This window comes from Cyanistes caeruleus, chromosome 12 (genome assembly GCF_971803275.1).
Source record: "Cyanistes caeruleus chromosome 12, bCyaCae1.hap1.1, whole genome shotgun sequence".
Lineage (NCBI taxonomy): Eukaryota > Metazoa > Chordata > Aves > Passeriformes > Paridae > Cyanistes > Cyanistes caeruleus.
Genome location: NC_141712.1, coordinates 8,977,481 through 9,001,330, shown reverse-complemented (window position 1 = coordinate 9,001,330; position 23,850 = coordinate 8,977,481). Strand labels below are relative to the sequence as shown.

At 36.1% G+C, this 23,850-nt stretch overlaps 1 long non-coding RNA gene across 5 annotated transcripts in view; it reads right to left on the bottom strand.

Moving 5' to 3' along the window:
• The window catches only part of LOC111934629 (uncharacterized), a 207,760-nt gene that overhangs the window by 56,465 nt on the left and 127,445 nt on the right, over positions 1-23,850 (bottom strand). The window contains exon 3 of one of the 5 annotated variants that reach the window (XR_015275236.1): positions 12,239-12,344. The exons of the other annotated variants lie outside the window; for them this stretch is intronic. This is a non-coding gene — a long non-coding RNA (uncharacterized LOC111934629). The remainder of the gene's footprint in view (positions 1-12,238; positions 12,345-23,850) is intronic. 5 annotated transcript variants of the gene reach the window in all.

Below are 23,850 nucleotides of genomic sequence, written 5' to 3'. Positions count from 1 at the left end.
ACCACACAACTCGAAGCAGAACTGCACCCCTGACTCCTTAACCTTCCATTCCCACTTCTCGCTGGTGTTGGCTAGTGAGTCTCAAGGAAACAGGGAATGGCAGTGGGTTGGGAAGATCAAATGCTTGATGAAATTGAAATGTTGCAGATTTAGCAGGCAATACGAGGGTGGAAAGAAGGGTACAGAGATGTGCAGTTGTGGGAAGAAAAAGAGGGAAAAGATGAAGTGAAATTTAGGGCAAGAAATGAGACTAAAGTGGTATTTGGGCAGGGCTAACAAAGGATTTAAGGATAAATTACTCAAGTACTATTGAAAGAGAAGTAACTATGTTACAGATGGATTGTTAATGTTAAGAAAAAACAAGTAATTCTGAGAATTATTCTTAAAATATTTTCCAAGCCATAACTCATTTATTAGACAAATCACTCAACCATTACTCCTGAAAATCTATTAATGGCTTCTGATTGTGATAATTAAACTACTCTTTATTTTTCTGGTATTGGTCTAATCTTCAACACCTTCTTTATATATTCATACTCAACCTTTCTCACCACAAAAACCATCTCTGAGAGTAGTAAGGGAGTCACTCAAATTCTCAGTTATAAATCCCAATAATACAATTTTCCCTCCACTCATTTATGAGGCTTTCATGCCTTCACCTCTCTATTGACTGTTTTCTTTTAAATCTTTGCCAGTTTTTAAAAAGCTGACATGCAACACTACAGAAATTGTTGGGTAGTTCATACACTCCTCCAGCCACCTTTCCTTTGCACTATGTCAGTCTCATTCAACTAGAAGGTCACAGTCCAGTTTTCTTCCCTGTACCCTTATCAATTTTAAGTTTTTAGCATATAACTCACTTTTGATTTATGTATTTTCAACCCTTTCAGTGGGAGATGTTACTTCAGCTTTTCATGGATATGGTTTATTTTCCTTGCACAATCAATATTATTCAACAATGTTTTATTTTCTTCAAAATATTTTTACATCAATCACATGCTTTTCTTCTCTCAGGATTTCTCTAGATTCTGATTTAATAACTTTAGTTGGCAGTGCAAAATCTCCCATCAATAAGGTTCTTTCCCACACATATCTCCTGAGTGACTACTCTCTCTGGTGCCATCTTCTATTGAACATCATCTACATCTGACTTGTTGTCTTGATTTTGTATGACCACTTACAAATTTTTTTTATTTTGCATCTTCCTTGGACTCCATTTCTGTCCTCAGTAATCATAAACACTTTGAGAGCCATTTTCTTTTGTGATCCACTCCATCACAAACATTCTCAGCTATACCCATGAGGGTTACATTAGTAACTTCTCACTTAACACTAGTCTCTCACCCTCGTTCAGATTCAGCAGAGTTTGAAAATTACTATTGACATAGTAGAACACTGTAGCTGTTCCAATAGTAATCCAGTGAAGTTTCAGTAGAGCCAGGACTCTAACTTCTTAACTTTTAATTAAAATGTAGATACATACATTCAGCTTTCTGAACCACAAATTTCTCCGGGATAAATTAGGCAGCTCTAGATGAAAACTCTCAGTCTTTTCTCTAATACAGTCATCTAATTTCTTGAGTGGTACTTTGATAATCTCTGAACAGCCTCTTTACAAAGAGGGAACAGTGTTTCTGAATTGACATGCTACAGCATATTTTATTGCTACAATAAACCTGTAGCTATTAAAGAAATTAAACAATGAGTATGATGTGCCTGAGCTTTTAGCAAGTGCATGTGGGTTAGTTATTTTATGATATCTGAGTCAGCTACTTCTGATGAACTGACCAGAGAGAATACCCACATTGCTAGGAGAGCACTTTCAGTAGACTCAGAAGAGAAAACAGACACAAACTGAACTTTCCTTTCCTATTCCCAGAGTCACTAACCTATTTTAAAGTGATGTGACACCACTGGAGAAAAGACAAATCCTTCCTGAACAGAAATATTCCCCTGTTTATTACATCTCACCAATCCTGCAGGCATGTATGCCTAGGTGCATCTGTATTTATGTGAGGAATGCAAAAAGCAGTAGGAATGTAGGAAAACTGTCTCAATGAGTATTTCCATAACTGTGATTACAGCCAGTAAGATCCTGTGTCCTTTTTTGAAGGATGATGATAAAGCCATCCAACTTCTTGCCAGTTTTCATTTATCACCCATGGCTTATGTCTGTTTATATGGAATCAGGACAGTTTTTAAAGTAAGAACAAATTAAACAGCATGTAAGGAAATGTTACCTAAGACCTGGGACACCAAAAGAATAGAGGCAAAAACCAGTAAAGTGTACTGCCAGAAATTTAGGAAACGCTTCTATCCTAAAATTTGTTTTTAATAGAATTCTTTATGATCATAATTTATTCTAACTGACACAGTGATGTTTTGATTGACCTTCTGTGTATTTGTCCTTCCTTTCCCTACTTATTTATGATGACTGGGCATGTAGAGACTATAAATGATGAATCAAATTTTCCCATAATTACTTTTGAATTTTTTACTGTCCACAATATACAAAAGCCAAGGTCACAGAAGTTGCCACTTATTGGTGATCATGACAGGCCTACCTTTTCAACATCCTGAAATCTGAATCTAAACATGGAAAAATGCCAAGTATTTAGAGAACTGAAAAGTCTTAAACAAATTTCTAATGCCAGGCTTTGCTTTGGGAGGGAAAAAAATTGAACAAAACCTGCCTCTCTAAGGGACTGTGAACATCCTGCAAAACCTGTCTCCCTCATTTAAACCTTCCATGTTTATTAGGATGTCTGTTCACATGCTCTTAACTTCAGTGTGCTGATGACCTTACTTACAGAAGCACCCATAAACTTCTACTCCCTTCCTGCTTTCACTGATAAAGGAAGAACTTTCTGCACTCAGAATTACATGCTTTGAAGGTAGTAAGGTAATTCAGAAAGAAATTTCATATTCCAATGATAGCTTGAACATGGGAAAAAGTCACTACAGCAATAAAAGAAAGAAGGGTAAAAGAGTTGAATTCATAAAATGTCAACTATTACAAAGAGGTTATATCCACCCATAAGGGTTTAGAAACTACTGCCATAAAAAATGGCAAACTTCTATTTACACAGGGTGAAAGGGCAAATTTAATGGACTGAATTATGCCCATTAATTTGTTTCATTAATTTCATTTTATAGCTTTGTGAAGATTTTAATAGAAGATTTAAGATGTGGCATGAGCTTAATATATCAGGTATTTAGCAACTGTACAAAAGAGTAGATTCATTTCACAAGGCTTAAAAGACTAACAAAGTTGGCCTGCATTTGGATACATACATACAGAATTTTTATAATTCTTCTCAAACAAAGCAGATTTTTCAAAAATGCTCTATCAGACTAATAGCCAGAAAGCATTTAGTATGTGTTAGTGAATATTCTAATTTTTTAAAAAAACCTTTTCATCAAATAATGAGGGCAAAGCAACTATTACATGTACTTTTTCATCCTTGAAGCCATAGGAAATGACATTAGAGTCAGGTGTGGAAAATTAAACATTAAAAAAATTCCATTAACAAATTGGCAGGATTGACTTATCCTTCAAATATATTTTATTATATTATAACTATATTTGGAGTTCCATGCCCATTATGCGAAATGTTTTACTCCGAGTTCTGTAATGACATTGCAAAGAGAAAGTTTCTTCTTAGAACATGACCATTACAGAGTTTTTAACCCTTTTTTAGCTTTCCACTTCAATGCACCTCTTTCAACTAATGAGTAGAAAACACTAGTATCCAAATTAAAACCTCACTGTCCCACAAACCACTGAGATTGTCTCCCTAAAGTTCTTTTTGCTATCCCATTGACAGACAAGGAATGTCCAGATCCTGTTTCACATGCTCAGTGATCCATCTGGAGCAAACTGGAGGGACATTACAGCAGATTTATTTAGACATGTTTAGTTCAGGTTTTTCTACAGTTTTCTTTACACAAATATTTTTTCATTAATCTAAAATCCAGGGATCATATTGCAGAGTTTTGCATACTAAAATCCCACGTAAAGTCTTGAGTAAGATGAATCTCTATTATTTTGGACTAAACCCTTTTTTTACACAGATGTTTATAAAGACACCATAAAGCTCCAACTAAAGTGCAAGCAGCTGTGATATATGTGCCCCGTTTATAGTACATGCAGATCATTCATCAGCTGCACTAGCAAATCTAATTAGATGTTCTATTTTGTATTAATGTAAAGAAATATATTTTTGTGGCTTTTCTTTTCCCAAGGAAGTGTAAGAATAACACTGCTTGTGTTACCCACATTAAAGAGCGCTATAAAATAAGTACCTTGATAATTGGAATAAAAAATGCCTAAAGATTTATTATTCAAAAGCAACGGAAAGAAGTTGTTGGATTGGATTATCAAAAAGTTACCATAAAAAAATTGCAAACAATTAAACTATCAAGGGAAAGGATACAAATTATTGCATGGGGATTTAGGGGCATAGACATGTAATGCACTGTAAATTAAAGTCATTTATAAGGTACTACTGGAAATCTTATATGAAAACAACTGCTTAGTCAGCAAAGGTGAGTTAAATTATTTGCCACTGTAAGAAGAAATCCATGGGATAGCCCACTGCACACTCATCAAATGCTGTCTGTCTTCAAAATATTCTAAACTATTAATATGTCCCAAAGACAGCCACCAAGCTCATTGTCACTGCAACACTCAACAACTTTCTCTGCAAAGGTGAAAGTGAACACAGGCAAAAGTCTCACTGTGTGGATATACAAAGCTCCCTTACCACATCCTCTCTGTCCCTTTCAATGCTAAAAGGTCAATTACATATGGTAATGATGGCAAGGAAGGTGCTTTAGGGAGAGCAACAGTTTCACAGATCTGAGAGATAAGAACAGGGCCTTAGTGAGGGAAATGTAGCTATCCTCCTTCCACAGAAAGGATTTCACAGTAAGAATAGCTGGTATGTATCTTGGAGATCTCTATCTGTTCTTTAGAAGAGTCTCGGTTCTGTTTTACTTCTGTATTATCTCATTATTTAATACAAGTGTGTATAGCAATATGTATCTTGTACCATTGCCCTAAAATGTTATGAATTTATTAACAATTTCATAAGAGTATATCACTTAAGTACTCTCCAGTCCTTCATAAAGAGTCATAAAGGAAAGCATAGTAAAAATCCTCAAATAACAATATTGTTTAATTTTTATTGATTAAGATATAATAAAAGTGATGCTATGTCCTTACAATACAGTGGAGAGAAAGAGTAAAAAGTCATTTGCATGGGCTCAAGATTTGCCCTAATGAGAGTCATTCTCAGATTTTCTCTTGTTATGGCTGCTTCAAGTTTTAAAAAGATTGTGAAAAAGCTGCAAAACTATTGAGAATGTAAAATGTATTATATGTATGGCTTTTTTTTCCTGAAAACTTTACACAGTATGATCACACTTTTGAAGACATATGCTTTTAAGTGTCTTGCTGAAAATTGCAAGAATTAGGCAGGTATATTAAATAGCAAGTGACAGAATGGTTACCATGGTTAAGGTCTGCAGGCTTTTTATACTGAATGGTAAATAGTTAAATATCTGTATATATTCCAACAAGTGGACAGAGCAGGAAGAAATCAGCCACATAAAAATTTCTTTCTCCTCATTTTAACTTGCTTCTATAACCCTCTTTGCGTTTCTTTAGTGCAGTTATCCTCCTCCCCTCTTTTGAAGAGGAAAGTGAGTTATTTTTGCCTCTAAAAAGAAAAATGATAAAGTGAAGATTGCAGGCTATCTGTAAACCTGGATTTCAGTTGGATCTGAGAAGCTCTCAGTATTTCGCACACATTTTGGTTCATTAGTAGAGGAATGTTATTTCAGATAGCCATTATGTTTTACAGCTTTATTATTTACCTCCCATAAGTGTTATACCAAAGCAACAGACAAAAGTCTTCAGAATGAAATCAAAACAATTGATGCTTATGGGTCAAATAACCCAGTGCTTATGGGTGCAATGGCATTAAAACACTCATCTTCAGAAGAATATATAATCTATGAATTTTATGGACAACAAAGGCAACTTGTCAAGTAAAGTGAAATAATTCAGTTATTTGAATAAATAACTCCTTTATAGGAGACCTTCCACATTTGACTGTAAAATACTATGAGAGAATTTCTTGTCTTGCCTTTCAGCTGTGCTGACACACAGGTGATAAACTGGAAATAACATTTACCTCCATGTAGGTTATAAATTCTTAGGAACTCAAGTAATTTATTTATTTAGATGGTGATATTGGAATTTAGTTGCCTCATTTCAGACACATGAAAGTTACTTGGAATCATTCAAAGCTGGATAGTGCACTTAAATAATTTCACAAGCAAATTAAGTGTAAAGGGAAGCATCCCATTTTCTATCCACAAATTATTATTTTTGAACAAATATTTACAGTTCTATGGGATATATAAAGTCTCACATTTGATAACATTTTATAAAGATGAATTAATGACAGGATACATGACTCATCTTAAGTGTTGGGTCTTCAGATTTCTACAGTTACACAAAATGACTCAGAATTGCAATTCACCAGGGTGGGTTTTTCAATGTATATATCAGAAAACAAATTATTTTTTGCTAAATGGTGATTTTCTTTACTTTTGACAATATTTACATTACACTTTGTAATTTTTAATTTTTTTAATATCTGCCTTCCCTATAGATGTGGAAGTGATTTTGCAATGCCCTGCCTCTACCTGCCCTGCCTAGCCAAGATTGATTTGTGGAGAATGGCTTGGCAAGTAAAATGAGAGGAAGACACTTTTTAAACCTGTCATGGGCATTTCTGCGTCTTCTGTGGTATTTGAATTGTGTGTCCTTTCTGACAAAAAGGCCATTGCCTGCTGTGAAATAGATCAATGGGTGATATTGTGCAGTGATTGCTATTTGTTTAAGAGAAATCTCACTGACTGACCCATTTCCTGTAATGCATAAAAAATAAATGACAGAAGTTATATTTTTGCTCTTGTTTCACTTTCATTCATCTTATTTGATCAGCACTGAACAAAACTGACATCTCATCAAACCCAGAAGTGTATTTCTGCACCAGGTTCATCATAGGGTGGCATTTAAAACACAGACATTGCAGGAACAAATGTATTTGCTGGCTCTGTCCATCAATGTAAACCTGACCTTTATCCTGTAGATTTATTGACACCGTGCTGCTTTGTATCATATTTTATTACTATGTGGAAAACCTGGAAGGTCCTCCCTGTAAAATCACTCCTGATTTTCATCTGAAAATTTTACATCTCTAATAGATTCATCTAAAGATTGAGAAAACTTGGTATGTCTTAATCTTACATAAACCATGATGACTTAACTACACTTTTGAAAAAATGCCTACACATTGGTCTGTGTTTTGGTGACACCAGCTCCTAGGGACACCAGGCAAGGAGAACAGCATCACTGAAGAATATTTTCCTACAGTCCTTTTCAGCACCTCACAAAGCCAATATGTTAGTAATCATGTTCCAGAAAAGAAGAACCTATTACATATAGTCTTGCGATTAGTATTTAGAGATTTAAAATAGTCGAATGAACTCCCTGTACAAAACACAAACTAGGCTCCAACAACTACCTTTCTAAAGTAATAATGGATTTACCTTGTTGTGATGCAGTATACTGCCACTTTATTCCTACAATCACCTAGGAGACACATAAGCCGCTTAATAAACAGGGTATTCAAAATTCTTTGGATGGATACATAACCATTATAACAGGTCTGTGACTAAATATTTTTTTCTGTGTGGGGAAATTTTGATGAAAGCAAAAAGGAACAAAGCGAATTCGAGTCATGCTTAAAAAATACATCTTTCCAACTAATTGGCAAAATAATGGTTCACATTTCTTCAGTATGTTCTTTTCCTAAATCCCCTGGAAGCTTTCCAACAAGCCAGAACACTGAAGCACCATGCTGGTGAGCCCTATGTGAATCACATCTGTCTTGTTTTCAGCCTTCTAGGCTTGAACATACTGAAAGAGTCAATGCTTGGCAGTAAAGCAAATAGACTATTTTCCTTAAAGAAAGAAAAAATCTATTATTCTTGTGTTGAAGTCTGAAACCCTAATATTTACCCTCATCTGAATAATGTGTAATTGAGCACTAATATAATCCAACTCCAGATTTCCCTCAAAACCGTTGTTTCCTTTCTAAAAATAGAAGTGGAAAGCAAACGAAAATAATGTTTCCATTCATGCATTAATTGAGGATAAACAATAGAGTTCAGTCCTTAAAGTCAAGAGAGAAAAATGGGAAGGGTAGCATAAAAGCAGGATTTCCCCATGTCTATCGAGTGTCTGAATGTGCACAGACATCTGTATCTAGCTAGTTGCCTGAAATCACTTTATAGGCAATGGAAAGAAATGGGCATTTTTAGAGGGCAATTTCTCTGACATATAATAACATCTTTATTTGGGATACAGTAAACCAATGCATCCCAAAAGTAAGTACTTCATGAGTTTCAGGTAAAGCCAAAGGTCACACACTCATTTCAGTGAAGGTCTGAACTTGCATTTTTTCCCTTTGAGTGAATTTTGGAGATTTAAAACAGAGCTTTTCCAAGTAGCAATTTAAAATAAACAAAACTATAAAGTCAGAAGGAAGGTACAGATTTTTTACACATACAAAAAAGTCAGTTTCTAATTCACTAGATTTAGATTTCTCACTTTTTAGATTTCTCAAAAAAATGTAAGTATAAATTTCAGTCTATATAACTACAATACCCTGTATTTAATCACAGGATACAGAAATACTGATAGAATATCCCAAGTTGGAAGGGACCCTCAAAGATCTTTGAAGCTCAACTCCTGGTCCCTCACCAGACACAATCCCCTCCTGTACCTGAGAGCTTCCTGAGCTCTGTCAGGTTTGGTGCTGAGCCCACTGCCCTGAGGAGCCTGTTCAGTGCCCAGCCACCCTCTGGTGAGGAACCTTTTCCTGATGTCCCACCTAAACCTCCTCCCCAAGGCATTTCACGCCATTCCCTCGGCTCCTGTCACTGTCACAGAGCAGAGATCAGGGCTGCCCCACTGCTCCCCTCACAAGAAGTTGTTACCTCAGTGGGGCCTCCCCTCAGTGTCCTCTGCTCCAGCTGAACGGACCAAGCGCCCTCAGCCGCTCCTCACACGGCTTCCCCTCAAGGCCCTTCCCCATCCTCGTGGCCTCCTCTGGACACTCCAATAGCTCAGTGTCTTTCCTGTATTGTGGCCCCCAAAGCTGTCCCAGCCCTTGAGGTGAGGCTGCCCCACGCCCAGCAGAGCGGGACAATGCCCTCCCCGGCCATGCCCCGTTCAGCACAGCCCTCTGTGCCAGCTGCTCACACCATGTGCTTCTCCAGCTGAATGAGGGATGCCTTGTCTGGAAGGACACCGTAAAATACAGTATGGAAAGCTTTACTGAAATCAAAAAATATTATATCAACTGGCTTCCCTTCATTAATACTGGCAGTGTTTTTGCCTTTGCAGATACTATGGGAAACAGGAGAGGAAAACATCACCTTCAGAACTAAGATCAATTAATAACATTTAATATTTAACTGGTTTTATAGAAAGAAAACACAAACAGCTCCAGTAGTTCCTGTTCTATTCCCATCTAGATGGAATGAGATAGAAGTGTTTCCGGTTTTAAGAAATAATGTCTATTGATATATATATAACACAGGTACTTTTGAAATGTTGTGGGAATTTCTGTTTTTTCAAGAGATATTTTTGTACCATAAAAAATGGATGTTATTTTGCTGCAAATACTGCTTCTGAAAATTCAAAAAGAATTTTCTTTCTCAAAAAGAAACTTCCTAAAATGCTGATCCAGATGAACCATTTATTGCCCTAGTTTGTTTTTTTCTCATAACAATGGCAAATGAAATGTTTAAGACTAAGACATAATACTTCATTAAAATTGAAGATCAGTACCTTACTCCTGGATGATGTTTCTCTGTGCCTAAGTAGAATGTCTTGCCTATGAAACAGCACCTCAACTGATGAACAAAAGTCAGTTTAAAGAAGAAGAACTAGATGACTTGATTACTTATCCCCAGACTCATTTGAATTTCTCTTTTGACCTCTTATAGAGAAGCAAGGAATTACTAAAAGTGTAGTCTGTAAAATGTGATAAACAAGAGATAGATGATGTGAAGAGGAGAGTAAGGATCCTGACCATCTCTGTTGATCAAGGAAACAGGAAAAACATATATATTTTATAATTCAGAAACTTCATTAGAATAGAAAATAGCTACAGCAGTTATATTCACATATAAGGAATGTGACTTGCAAAAACAGATGCTTTCTCCATCATCTGTAATCTGTATCTAAAAATGAGTCTTTAAACCCTTCTCTTTAGTCTACTGCCTGATTACCATTACAGGTTTAATATTTGTCACAATTACATTCTACAAGTAAGTTCAAGCCCATTTTCATGTGAAATGCTTATAGATGTTCAGCCAATTAGACATCACCATGAGCACATGACCATGAGCTCATCACATAAAACTTGTTAAGTAGCAAAGTTAGTTCAAGTGATAATGATATTGCCTGTTGGGACTTGCTGGGGGAATCCCTGAAATGAATGTTTTAATTATGCTATGAATATACTGTCTAGAGATCACTGTCCTTGTGTCTACTGAAGCCCAGCAAGCCTATACAAGTAGTTCACATTAGTTTAAGGATCCAGCAAAATATGTGCAACTTTCACCCAATATAATGTTCAAATTATTTGCCTGCACCAATCTTTCCTACATTTAATAAGCAGCTTCTAGAATACGTTTGTTAGTAGAAATGTCATTTGCTTAGGCAAAGCTTTCATCCTGACAAATGTTCAGTTTTTAATGTTGGGGTATTTCAGGTTTTGATTAAAATGAAAAAGACACTGTACGGAGTGTTTTGCCTGCTCAGATCACTGTGGCCTCTTGCAACTACAGAGCAGGTTTTTAATGCTTTGTGGCACTGCCCAGGGAGGTAACTGGCAAACAGCAAAGAGTGGCTGGGGCACAGGCAGCTTGAGAACAATTTTAAGAAAGGGGGAATGTACTTAGGTGCAGGTGAAGATCATCTGAAATCATATTTACTTTTAAAAACTTCCTTATCTTCATAGAACTTTAGCTCTGGCTTATGGTAATGATTATGAAAATCATTAACAATCACCATTAATTTTATCAAGACAAAAACCAATCAATGTGAAAAGAGAAATATTTTGCAGACAACCTTGGACTTTTCCTGTCAGGATAACATTGTTTTCTGCAACAGCCATATATATTTTACTGAGGAAAAACCAGGATTTAACAATAATATTTAATATTGACTTTAATTAGTTGGCCTTACCTCTAGTATTTAGGAATGTTGTATTCAATTGTCTGCTCTACTGCTTTTTTAAACATATCACATTTGAGGTATACTCTGCAAACAGCCTGACAGTGATTCCTTGGTTTGGGATCAAGAGTCAAACATTTGTAGATTTTATGTCCTGGCTCAATTAACAGGGAAGGGTTGTGAGAAGCATTTTCCTGGTCCTGATAAATCATGTGACTAAGGACACTTTTGTGCTGGCTGCAGATGTTTACCTGACTCACAGATTCATGAAATCTGACCGAGATGACATTGATGTCTCCATATTTACACCTGATGTATGCAAATATAATTAATATATTAAATATAAACCATGCTGGGGCAGTAATTACTAAATTACTTTATGCTTGCAGATCTAATACCAATGATATTTATACAACTCCCTCAGACTATTTTCTAAACACTATGTGAAATTATTCTCTAAAAGTAGGCAACATTAATAATAATAATAATAATATCATTAAAAAGGAAATTGGTTCTTTCTTACTAGAGGACAGAATCACAAAAGGGATGAGGTTGGAAAATGTCACTGGAGGTCCTCTTGTCCAACCTCCCTGACTAGGCAGGGTGCTGTAGAGTTAGAGTTAGTCAGGACTGTCTGGTTGGCTTTTGAGTATCTCCAGGGAAGGAGACTCCACAAGACCTCTGGGCAGCCTGCAAAGGTCATTTTGAAAATCTCTTGATTCGCACATGATAATTTACTGTGACAGGGAGGTGGAATCTCTTCACATGTGCGAGATGCAGAAGCTGTTTGTCTTCAGTTAGAGAACTTGTCCTCAAACAGGAGAGGGCTTTAAGGACAATTCACCATGGAGTATAAACACACAAGCAGACAAGAGCATCAGTAAGTGTCAAAGATAAAAGCAACCTTCTTGCCTCAAGAATGCTGGCAATCTAGTATGGTTTTGGTCCCTTATCTTGACTAAAGCAGGCTTTTTTTCATAGAAAACTGCAGTTCCAAGACAAACAAAAACGTTGATAACTAGAGGGTAGAACAAGAGAAAAAGAATAATCACTGATGGTAGGAAATAATTATATCCTCAACAAAGTTGTGTGTGTGTGTGTGCTGTAAATAACTGCAACACCTCTCACAGAAAATCATTTCAGTATCTGCTCCTTGGAAATGAGGTGGACATGGTCCCCTGGAGACACTGGATCAAGAAGAAATAACCAAGCAGTTAAGAGGATATTTAACCTACAAAGCAGGCCAACTTTCACATATTGAAAATCCTCAGCCTTATCCAACCATTGTAACACAAGTTAATTGAAAAGATCAAGTTTTAAAAAATCCACTTTAACTCAAGAATTAAGGAGGAACACAGTGCCTATTTTAATACCTCATATTATTCAAAAGCATGGCAGTACAGTGTAGGAAGACTATATCCAGCAGTTAAAAAATCCTGTATCTCTGCATCTTCTACTATTGGAGCAGTTTTTTTTCTCTTAACTAAGCTAAAGGATCAGTCATAGGTATCCTTAAGTGTCTTAAGCCCAAACATGCCAGGGAAGAGAGAAAAACCTATTTAATGTGGCTCAAAGGGTAGGAATAATAGGCTGCAACACAGCAAAGGCTGGATTTGAAAAGGAAATACTGATAATTAGATGCATCTGACCATGTAATAGTCTTCTAAGTATGCTTGTGAAACACCACCATTTAGGGTATTTTAAAAAGGATTAAACACTTGGAAATTTGTTGTAAAGAACTTTTTGACTTTGGAACAGACAAAGGTAATGATGTAAGTAAACTTTGTTTACTTAAACACTTATTTGAATTTTATGATTTCTAGATTTTAATCCTTAGCCAAAGGGCAAAGAACTTTTCTACTTTTTAGCCAGACCTGCTTCACTTTGAGACACCTATTCTAGTCTTTATTTACAGAAGTTACATATTTTGACATATCCAAACTGTACCTTACCATTCTGTAAGTTCAATTTAGTCACGCTTTCTAAAAATAGACAAAATGTGCAAATATATGGATATGCAAATTTTTGTCAAATAGAAAAATAGAAAACCTAATTAAAAAGCAAAGTTGTGCATGACCAAATTTTAAAATAAAGGCTTACATGCAGGTGCACTCACACCATATACCTAAATTGTTGGCTTTAATCTGCACAGTCGCACGCACAAAGTGCATATTTCTATGTGGAAATGGCCATGCACAAATTTAGAAGTAGTATTTAGGTGCAGTTGTAAAAACTGTCTTTTTAAATTGCCTAATTCAGGCTGCTATGCCCAAATAATTGTGGAAGACATAATAGATTCCCAGCTAAGGAGAGCAGCATAAATTCACCAGGGGGATGGCTAAGTCTAAAAATAAACTGAAAGTATGTATCATGTTTATTTTGAAAGATAAAAAAATCCTCAAAATGGAAGCGCTTACTAAAATGAAATTGTAAAATTCAGCAATCTAGAATTATTGTGAATGTTTGAGTCTAATTTGACTTATTCTTACCTAAGCAAGTGCAAATCATACAGAATAAAACAACCTGGAATCTTTTTTTTTTGTTTCAAGAAACATTTACTTTTTTGGTGTGAAAGACTGAAATATTGCAGATTGGATATAGAATGTAGAATAGAGGTATGAAGGTATATAGGAAGAAGAAAATCACAGCAAGATTCAGTGATTTATTTACTCAATATCACAGAGTTGGTCAGCATCAAAGAAATCATGAAGGTCCCTCTATCCAGCCACTTGTACATCAGTTTCTCCATATTGCAAATCAGTTTTCTATCCCAAAATTCCAATCCAAAAGCGATAGAGCAGAGCGAAGCTAATATGTCCCATCCCTCTGGGATGCTTTAGCTTTGGTTTATCCCTAACACTGTGAGGCTGCTCCTGGGCTGGGCAGACTGAGAGCAGCACCTCTGCTTGGAGCTTGGCAAACAGGACACACGGAGATGCTCATTCAAGGGCAGAGATGCTGCTGCAGCTGGAAAAGAAAGTTCAGCTGAGATTGGAACAAGCTGCAATAGCACTGAGAGAGAAGGCCCAGGGAGTACAGTGAAGGGCTGAGCACCCCTGACAAAGAGAAGGGCTGCCCAGAGCAGAGGTGATGCTGTCCTACCCTGAAGGGATCAGCCTGACCCATCCAGCCTTGCCTCAGACCACAGGAAAACCCTCCTGACCCATGACTGCACTCTGCAAAAATTATCCATGACCACTGTCCAGCATGGGGAAATTACAGTAAATTAGCTTGGGGAAGAGAAAGGAAAATCTCACACAGGGGTACAGAATCCCTAATTTCCTAATCCCTAATTTTTTAGGGACATTTAAGCTATCTAACTACTTCATAAAAAAAGATGTGATTTTCCATTAGGAGGATGAAATGGATCATAAATACAAAGTTATATCACAGACCCTGACCCTTCAAGAACAAACAAAGCTGATCATTAAATTAGCATTTTGAGACCGGTGTAGAACATGTGTTTCTCTTACAAAAGCACATATAATTTAATAAAACAGCATAAGAAAACCTCCCAATACACAGTGTGTGTTACTAAATCAGAACAGGGGATTATCTGCTGCCATGTTATTTGATTAAGCATTAACAAGGAAAAACAGCTTTTCAGTGCCCAGTGATAAAGATTAATCCAAATTGAAGCCACCATAAAAGAACAAAAGTCCAACAAAACCCTTATTGACCAGTTTTGGTCAAGCAGCTTAATCCAAAGGATACAGGGGAGCAAACAATAAGAAAACAAATTTCTAAGATGTGGAATACTTCAACAGCTCCTGGAAAAACCAAATTCTAATTATCTTACATATTTTAGTAATATTATAAAGGAAAAAATAGACGTTGGACTTGAAAAAAGCTAACACAAAAATACTGGTACCTAAAAAATATTTCCAGGAAGTCTCTACTGTTAGACACACACACCAAAAAAAAAAAAATAAAGTGAATTAAATGACCACAAGCCAATCTTTGAAGTCCCTTGACAAGTGTAAACTTTAGTGAATACAATTCATTAAAACCTAATTACAAAAAAATCAATAGTGCAATTTAGCCCAACCCAAAACTTATTGTAATGCACTGAACATTTGGAAACTCAGGTCTTTATGAACAGGGCTGAAGTGACATTTTATATTACATCACAGAGTGTCTCTGTAAAGCAATTAGCACAGGCTGCCTGCCTTTACTCAGAAAGGATATTACAATAAATAGCTCGTAATAGTGCATCTGCAAACACCCACTCTCAAGGATGCAGTGAAATAGGAGATGACACTACTAACAATAGCCTTATAAACCCAATTTAAAAGAAAAATCAACTATTCATACACCAAATACATATTCTTCAGAGTTCACCATTTTTATTTCTTCTTGGGGAATTAAATAGTCACATTTTGCTTTTAATTATATACCAGGAAATCCACTGACAATGTTAGAAAAGGTTAAGTCTGGCCTATAGATACCTTTTTTCAGGGAAATCAGACAGAATTGGTTCAGAGTGACAGTAATCAGCTTTTATTATAATTATTTTAATAGTTAAGTTTTATAATATTTTCAAAATATTATAAAAAATAAACCACTGCTACAGCATTTTTTAAACATTAAATATGATTGTATAGTATGAAAAGATAATTTTGTAATTACAGATTGCTCTAGAAGGCTCTGAAACCACACATTCTGACCAGTCTCTCCTAATATTTGAGTTTACAATTTTAATCCATATGTCCTCTCAGACTAAAAAATAATAATGCCACATCAGCTCCAAGAACATTGAAGCCACATGAACACTTGTGGGGACCAGGTTTTCATCAGTGCTTTGCATAGGCTGATTTATCCTCTGACCAGCTGGCCAAATTCTTTCAATTATTGCAACTATGACATGTATGACACACAAACCCCAATAAAACACCACAGAGTGTCACCAATGCAACATCATCCTTCCATAAACTTTGGCTACTTTATATCATAAGCATGCTTCAATATCCAGTGAGAGCTGAGGGTTTAAAGAACCTTAATAAGGAGAAATAAGGATCTAAAAATGATGCATGGTGACAATGTGCTAAAAAGGTAAAAAACCTTTCCTGTTTCTGGCTATAATTGCAATGGAAATAACACATAAACTAATAAACTATAACATTTGGAAAAAGCGACTCACAAGGGCAGAGATAACAAAAACACTATTAAAAAAGAACTCATAATGTTGCTAATACTTCACAGAAGAAGGTCAAGTCCTTCAATAATTCCAGATAAGTACTCACCAAGAGTTTTCACAGCAACATATCTGCTACAGCAGTAGAAGCACAGTGTTAAACTTTGAGTCAGAAGATATATTTTAGTGGGATTCCATCACTGCTCAAGGAGGGTGTTATAACAAGCTAAATTTGTGTTTTGTAGCAAAGATAGAAATGCCATATACCTAGGTAAAAGGGAATTGAGGAAAATACCTCCTCTTCACCAAGTTCTACAGGCAGTGGGATTTCTGTCTGGATTAAATAAATTCTGAGCTGAAGGACTGAGACTTTTCATGGGTTAACAAGTTCATATATGCCAGCACAAATTCATTTGAACTCCTCTCATAAGATTTTGGGTGCTTTCATTAACTTTTGCACTTCTCTAAGTGCCATCTGAACTACATGCAGAAAATAGCCTGACTAAGGAGTATCAGTGACCTCCCACTTCCAAACAGATTGTTTGTTCAGACAACTACATTAGACTTCAAGACTTACACTACAAAATTAATCAGTGAAAACAATGGATTCAAAATCAAATAACTGGAATTAATCAGGCATAATTAAAAGAAAAAGCTAATTATATTTTGCAAGCCATTTTTGTTTCTGAAGAAAAATATAGTTATATACACTATACATTTATTATACATTTTTACAGAACTCACATCTGAGGTGCAAGCAGGGTTAAGACATTAGCACTTGAATAAAAAAATCAGCAGTTCCTCTGAGTGCATCCTTTGATAAAACAATAAACTCTTCAATCTATCAGGAAGTCTCTGCAAGGTCTAAAAGAGTTTTGAAATGTCAAGGTTACATTGCAGAGGCTACAGAATCCTGACTTAATAGGAACAGAATTTATTATTTTTAACAAAACATTAATAAAACACCTATTTAGAGACCATCTGATGTTTTTAAATGAGTTATTACAGAATAAAAGTTAATCGTGCAAATAGGATTTCAGCCCACAGCATATCCTTAAAGGATGAGCCACAAAATATAGCAGAAAAAATTGCTCATGTTGCCAAAGGGAACTTGGTAAGAATATGCTTCTCCTGAGAAGCTTTTAGAAGATGTCACTGGCCACAAGGGACTTCAGCAGTGAACATTTTTTAACTGGATGTTTCCAGGTGTGCCTGCACCAATGGAACAGGCAGAACCAGACCCTCTGCCCTGCTCCACTGCACAGATTGAGTTATTCAGAATATCCAGCTGCTGGCAGGTGTCCAGAAGCTGCTGGGGTATATAAGTGCTAGTGTGTATGTCCATAAACTTCCACAGCTCACAGTCACTGGAAATTAGGAAATGAAAGCTGATAAATTCAAAGGGCAAGATTGGAACCTGACCTTTAACACTGAGTGGTGGCTTTTGCTCAAACATAAATAATTTACAAGTTTAGGACCTGTAAGCATTTCCCTTCTACTGCCACCCAGCCAACGCTTCATTCTTCTCCCTTCTGCTTTCTCTGCACCAGCTCTGTGCATTTTTTTTTGTGACCCAAGAAATCGTAAAGAAAGAAATATCCTCCAGAGGATGGCAACACCACAAAATTGGTCCCAGCTGGACAGCTCCCTGCTCAGCCAGAGAGATATTATAGATCACCTTCTTTAGCCCTGTTTATGCACACTGCATACCCAAAGTACTTTCTGCATTGTTCTTTTTACACATGGCCAAAACAGAGGGCAAAACTGTTGGCACACAATGGTAAAGAGCCCCTAAATGAGACAGACGGGGGATCCACTCCAAGCAGCTCGCTAAGCCTCACAGGCACACGATCTGGGACAATGATTCAGAAAGAAATAAATTAGAGACAATCACTAAGGTTTCAGAGGGAAAAAAAAAGGCTTCTAAAGAAGGATTTGGAAACAAATAGAGAAGAACAGCTTGGCAATACAGAAAAAATGGTGGGTTTTTTTCAGTTTTCAATCTAACTAAAAATAATTCATGTTCTAAGGAGACTTAAATTAAGAGGAACTTGGTTTTATTATGTTTGCATTACATCTGTGTTAAATCTGTTTAATATCACATTGCAGAGTTATGTGTAAACATTTCATATTTCCCATATGTAAGCAGTGTTTGAAATGTTTGGACACATAATGTATTAGTTATGGTTTAAAAAAAATAGATACTTTGAAAGGAAAAGAAAAACTGTAGAATAATCAAAAGTCATGTAACACACAGGGGGGCCAAAGAGTACAACTCATGACACGTCCAGTTAATGCAATATGATATAAACCACAAACACCATAAAGCCACCAAAATCCTAAATAGTCCTAACCACAGCTTCCTCTAGAACAATGATGTAATATTTGCATGTTCCTATAATTTGAAGATTTTTTTGTTGTTGTTAAAATATGGAAGCCCTTCCCGATTTGACTGCAAGTCAACTCAATTGAAACAAAGTTTAATTAAACATGATTCATTGTGCTTTCCAAGCCAGGTGTTTTATGTGTGCTGTGGTAACTACATGATTATCAAACCTCCTGCTTCTGAGGACAAAATATATTTTCATGAAGGTCAGCTTCTGTCATGAATATATTTTAATTGGTTATCATTTAGAGGATAGAAATATCCCCATTGAAAAAAAACCTGTTAAGAACTACTGTTAACTGCATTTGTCCCCTTCTCATGCAGAAAATATTTTCTATATTTATTTTAATTGACACAATTTTTTTCTTGTTCACCGAATTCTCTTAAACTGTTTAGCTCAGCTTTAAGTCATGATCCTACCTCTGACTCTGCTGGGGCTGCAGTCTCACCTTAAACTGCATTCTGAATTGGCCATACTTTGACAAATTTATTTAAACTATAGAGGTTGAGCTAAGATGGAATTGGGGTTACAGTTCAGCCTAGCACCTGAGAATTAAAATATTTAAGTACTTAATATAATTTGGACCCAAAATGTTATTGCATTCAATATCCTCACTAGATTAAGGGTCATTTTCTTCTTTTTGCTAACCACTTACCAATTATTCTTCCATTGCTCTGGAAATATTACAAAAAACATTATGTAGTCCTCTGTGTTCTGATAGGCAGCTACTTTGTCTTTTTCATACATCTATTTATTGCAAAAAGTTAACCTTAGACTGAAGGGCAGGGAGATTCTTAGATACCTCTAATTAGCCATGTTAATAATTTCAAGTGCAATGATTATTTAAAGATATTGTACTAATTCTCTAGCTATTCCTCAAAAATCAAAACGTGAGGAAGATTACTCTGAAAGTACAAAACAGAGAGCAGTCTAATTTTTTTAATCAGCAACCAGCTCTCTAAGATTTCTCTGCAACTAATCATTCTGCTGCCAGCAGCAAAATAAAACAGACTCCCCTGAAGTTAGTTTGTCTTGGTAGGGTTTCAAGATAACAGATTGTGACACAAACCTCCTCAGGTTCATACAGTTGCACTGTTTTGCCTTTTTGAATAAACACTTCTGCTGAAATGTTTACCCATTAAGCATGCAAAGAACAGTTTCATCACAAGCACAAATATCATTTTTATGTAGATGAAGTGAGTGACTATATAAACACTAGAATCTCACAGACAGCAATTCCTTGATATCACAAGCCAGGCTCCAAAAAACCCATGCAGAGCTGAAAGACACAATGTTGTGAAAACTATCACCAGATACTGGAGAGCCACTAGTAATCCTGATTAATAGATTTCCTCTTTTAAACTTTACCTGCAAGCAACTTCTTTCCTATAATTCTTTAACCTTTAAAACATTCTCTCCCTGAAATCTAGAAATAATATCATATACGTTTTCAAAATGATTCCCACATCTGTGATGACAAATATGTTTTAATGTTTTGAGGAACCCACCTACTATCCAGACCATGAAAGCAGCATTTTATTGGTCACAGCTGATTCCTACTGAGAAAAATGAACTCTGTAACTGTTGTCTCAGAATGAACTGCAGCATAGGTCTTGATGTTCAAATCCTCACAGCAGTCTTTACAAGCTGACCTCACCTATGGCTTGTTCAAGAGCTGTCCAGCTCAGCCAGCTTCTTTAGCTGTGTGATGTTTGAATGGAAACAAATAATTGGGACATTTTTTCCATGGGTTGATTTCTCTGTTCCTAAGCATTTCTCTAATCCTCTAAGATAGTAAGTTCATAGTATCACATTCATAGAGCTTATTCAGAGATGCACTTTCCTGTTTTACAAGAGGCATTTGGCTCCCCCAGTGTTTATAGTCCCCACGCCAAGGCAATAGCACTGATTATAAGTGTGGGATCTGCCCCCCAAAGCACCTGAGTATTTGTAAAACTGAAATAATTCCTCAGTATTTTAACAATGTTTTCTTTTTACTCCATGATCTCACATAAAGGACAACTTCCTTTCTCTTAAAATGTCCTAAAACATTTCCACTCTCTCTCCAAGACTCGGGAAGTTCATTCCCCACTACATTCCAAGGATGATGTAGCTCTGTCTGCCCTTGTATTTATGCCAAAGCTGATGTTTGGAAGAACAGATGGGAACTGTCTGAGTGTTCTTACTTGGGAATCCTATTTTCTTCCCAGAGATGACTTGGCTTTTTAAAAGGAAAATAAGTGAAACGAGAAGTCAAAACAAGGGGCTTGAGCAACTGTGTGAAAAGCTCTGAAAAACATCAGGACTAGCTCTAGCCCACATTAAAATCCTATGGAAAAGTCATGCGAGTTGGCAAAGTGCTAAACCAGAATTTTCATCAGAAAAAAAAATTAAAAATCAATCATTTCCTTTGCTAATGTATAATCAAAATTCTAATATAGTGAAACAAATTTCAAAATACAGGAATATAAAATAGATTCTGTCATCTGAAAGGTTTGTAAACTAATTCATGTGCCTAGCAGTTCTGGTGTTTCTGTGGAACAGGAAATGACACTCAACTTCGGGGAGAAAAAAAAAAAATCATTTAATGGCTTCAAAGACAGACTAAAAGGAAGGTGGTTAAGTCATTGTCATTATTTGCCCCACCAAGAATAGAAAAATTACCAAATCCTTTTAATTTCTCTCTAAAATACCCATGTTTACTAAAAAATGGCCATATGATTTGATTTTATACACATATGAAGAAAACAGAGCCACCTACCAAAAATGTGGTATTTCAACAGCTATTTCATTTCATAATAAATTGTCAACTCTTGAAGATTTTGGAGGTCAACACTTCCTTGTGGCTCTGTTTGTTTGTTCAGTTTGTAGAAGAGTACAGAATCTGTCTCCAGCATTTAATTAGGGGAATGCAGACATGAATGAACAAGTATTATTTATTCTTGTTCTTTTAAAGTCTTCTTTCCCTATTGTTATTCTCAGATAAACAAAGTTAGTCCTACACCTTAAACAAAAGTTGTCCCTTATTTTGCAGGGTTCTGTCAGAGCAGGCTCTACTGACCTTAACAAACGTGTGCCCTGTTGCAGAGGCACAATTTAGCAGACCACAGAATGTGAAGAACAAGACTTTTACCAGATCTAGAGAAAATTCTGTGGGTCTGCACCAAGCAGAGCAGTATTTGACTGACAGGGAATTCATATCATCTATTTTACATAGGGCTCAGGGCAAGTGAAGTTAACAGCTTTAAACTACTCTGTAGTCTGTGACCATAAGAGGGATTTCAAATTTAGAGCAGCTAAATTTGATCTTTAAAATTGTCTCTAAAATTGGACAAATGCTTCTACTCCTATTTCTATAAGCCAAAACTGAAAACACCTAAAGCCAAGATCAAGCTGGACAGTTCAGAATGGGATTCTAGAAAGGATTTTAACAAAATCAGGAGATGCCCAGAGTTCATTAATGGGAAATGCTGAAGAAGGGAGAGAAACATCTGTAATCCCAACACTTATCAGCATCCAGCATGTTTATCTCTCCAAACAAATCCAGAGTCCAGAATCCATTCAGACAGAGAAGTGAGGGTATTAGCACCAACCACCTTTCCCTACATAGTGGTTATAGCCCTGCTTGTCTTCTCTAGAGCTCTCTTGATCTAGGATTTTAAGTGACTGTCACATCTAGGATCATTACTGAGATAATTGTTGTAGATGATGTTCAGTTCGCTGAAGTTCTTAATTATTTGATGATAGAACTGAAAAGGAGGATCCAAACAAACCCAGAAAACAAAAGCACAAAACAAACTAGAAGAGAAAATGGCCTTGCTATACATATTTAATGAAACAGTGAAAATATCCTGCACAAAGACTTGGAGAGTTAAATTGAAAATGTGTGTATGATAAATGGATATAATACTGTCTATGTAATGGGTTTCCTATTTAAATTTTGTGAGGATTTAATCAGTTGGGCACAGCTGTGCAGGATGCACCATAAACTACGTTGAAAAATATGTAGACATGTACATTTATCTGCTACAAATTAAGCTCACTTAGAGGTGGTCTTAATGGACCATGTAGCAATCATTACAAGCATAAATTTTAAACTGTCTGTTTCCAGTGAATTTGCTTTTAAAAAAAATTAATGCTCATCCTTAGTGGAACAGAGTAATAAATGGAAGTACCCTTAATCTGTTAAGCACTAATAACCTACCAATTATTCATTATGAACCCCATGCTGTATAATGTATGTCTGTTACAATTTTATTAGCCATTCTTTACTTAACCTGCAAAGGTATAATTTTTATTCCAACTTACACCCTGTAATTATATGATGTTTTAAGTGATGTGCCATTAAATTTACAGAATGCTCTGTCCCATTTGTTTATTGTAAAACATCTGTACAGTACAGCATTGTTACACCTCGTGATCATTTATGACTTTCAGAATTTCTGCTTCTATGAACAGCAGCATCATCCACCTTAGAGATCAAAAAGCAGTGGCTTTGTTACAATGCAACACAAAAATAACACATAAATTACTTAACATGGAAAATGGCTAACACTGTAATCAAAGTCAATCAGTGACCCAGTCAGAGCTGACTAGAAGGTCACAGCAGATATCTGTTCTTCTACAGGGATTGTCACTTGGAGTCACCTGTGTGTTATTTTGGTGTTCAAAGAAGCAAAGGGAAACCAACTGCAATCCCTGAAGAACCCTTTCTCACCCAGATACTGCTAGGTTGACCAGAATGAAGATTGCCAAGCCACAAAGGAGGAAATCCATGCTTTTAAATAACTGCTCTGGGTTTGCATCTTTTCTGCCCTCCCCCAGTCAGAAAAACTGTTTGTTGCTCTGGGAAAGCAGAAGAACCCATCAAGTTTATCAAATAAACCAGAGAGAGTCTTGGAAATAAGAAACTCTGAATTCAAGAGAGCAATGGGGTAAGATTTCATTGTGGAGAAATTATGTGCTTCAATCCCATTCATTGAAAGAAACTGAAATCCAGCATC